The sequence below is a fragment of the Fukomys damarensis genome, unplaced genomic scaffold (assembly GCF_012274545.1).
Source record: "Fukomys damarensis isolate Sample0158 unplaced genomic scaffold, DMR_v1.0_HiC HiC_scaffold_24, whole genome shotgun sequence".
NCBI classification, from domain to species: Eukaryota; Metazoa; Chordata; class Mammalia; order Rodentia; family Bathyergidae; genus Fukomys; species Fukomys damarensis.
The window spans coordinates 39,709,248-39,711,465 of record NW_022900936.1 but is presented as its reverse complement, the minus strand read 5'-3'; positions in this window follow the sequence as shown (position 1 = coordinate 39,711,465).

The window sequence follows — 2,218 nt, the reverse complement described above, 5'->3', positions numbered from 1 at the left end:
GACACAACTCTGTTTTTTGAGAAGGGTAATGGGAGACATGGATCAAACTGCTGATTGTGCTCCTAGTGACAAAGTGCAAACCCTAGAAGAGGAAAAAGACGTCTCCTCCCTCTCTGGGGACAAAGAATCACCAATAGTTAAAGCTAAAAAAAAAAAAAAAAAAAAAAAAAAAAAAAAAAAAAAGGACAACTCTGTTTTTTGAGAAGGGTAATGGGAGACATGGATCAAACTGCTGATTGTGTTCCTAGTGACAAAGTGCAAACCCTAGAAGAGGAAAAAGACGTCTCCTCCCTCTCTGGGGACAAAGAATCACCAAGTTAGTTAAAGCCTGGAAACACTGAGAGAACACAAGATTGACAGAGATATACCCATGAGGAGGGCAACGTCTCTGGACAAGGTGGGCACTCTAGCTCCAGTGGAAAATGTCAGTAATCACACATGAAGCACTTCCTGAGACCACACGAAATAACCAAAAGTAATGTTTACAAAAGGCCAAAGATCAGGGATTCTGAGTATGTGAAGCCTGAGAGAACGCTTACAATAAAATTGCTGGAAGTAAGTTCTGGATAAATTTTTATAACATTGAACACTGTGGACCCTTGACTTACGAACTCAATTCATTCCTGAGGGTTGGTTGTTATTCCAGTTAGTCAACTGAAAGCTCAGGCCCCTCTACACAACCTTTAGAGACTCTCTTCTGTATACTGGTAGGTCACAGTGTCCTTAGAGAGACATTGGCCCAGGACTTCTCAATTAGCCTCACATAGGAAAGGATGTTGTAATGTCCCTTCCAGTATTCTTTAAGGGTTAAATCTGTGTCTGAGACCATCTGTAAGCACAAGCAACCAGCATTCAAGTTGTAACTTAAGACTTTGGTGATGAGTTAAAACTAAAATTCTGATCATAACCCAAGTTGTTCATATGTCAAACTGATAGTAACCTGAGGCCCCCTATAATATGAGGTGTTACATATGCATGATATCTCTCAAAATAATTTAAAATACTAAGTCTGGAAAAGGAACTGTGGTAAGGTTTCTGATTATCAAGATCAAAAACTTGCTAACAACAGTGAGAAAAAGAGTGCTTTCTCTTCTTGAGGAAACACGGTTGTCTCTATTCCCTCTCAGCCACTGCATCCTCTCCGTGCTGCCCCTGTCAGTCTAAGGAACAACACCATAGTCAGGAGCATAAGCTGGTGTCCCACACAGTGAAATGTTTTCTTCAGTTTCTAATTGGGCCACTTGCTCTTCAGCATTGCTCTCACGGGAAAGCAATGGCTGAGTAGTCCGAGACTGCTGCCTCTTTTCACATTGCCTGACTTGACACCCAACAACAAGAAAGTCATTCTCACAGATGCCAAGCAAAGGCTCTCAACCTGAAAGAGACAGGAATGTTTTCAATGGCCTCTGCAATAGGCCTGTCAAGTTGGAGAAAAAAGGGTGGGGGAGAAAAAGAGAAAGAGCCTGCCAGAGCACAATCCTCCTTACCTTCCTGTCAAAAGAACTGTAACTGCTTTATTTGTTTACTAACAAAGATGTCAAAGTCCTTTCATGCGTTGGGTTTTACATAGTGATAGTATCAAAGAAAAAAAAGGCTGGGAATTTTTTTTCTTTGCCTAATAGAATATTATCAAAGAACTCATGACTCAGGAAGATGAAGGCATTGCCACTGTGGCCTAAGGAAATTTTACTTTTTCTAAATAACCATACCTACATCAGAGATGTTCTGGAGATGGCCAGGTGTGACACGTGTCTGTCTTCAAAATATTGATTACAAATGCTTTTTTTAAAGTATAAAAAAATGTTGGCAGCCAGGAGGATTTTGCTTTTCTCTGCCTTAGCAGTACATAATAATATTGTTTCTTAACAATCTTCAAAGCTAGACTACAAAGTCATTTAAAACACAACATATTCACAGATTTCTTTGGCCCATGTTGACAGAAATAAACAAAATAGATGAACATATATAGAAAATCATTACAGTTTTTAGCCAAGAATCGGGATAGTTGAATTTAAATGTTGGTGCAATCCTTCCATTGAAACTTTCAGATTCAGTGTATATTCGGATGCAGAGGAATGTTTCTGTGCTGGTCCTGGACTCAACTGACCTCCAAATTCAAAATTGTTTGGTTGGAGCCAGGGATTTAGCTCAGTGGTTCTGCTGCCTGCCTTGCAAGTGCAAGGACCCAAGTTTGATCCCTCAAACCAAAAAAAAAAAA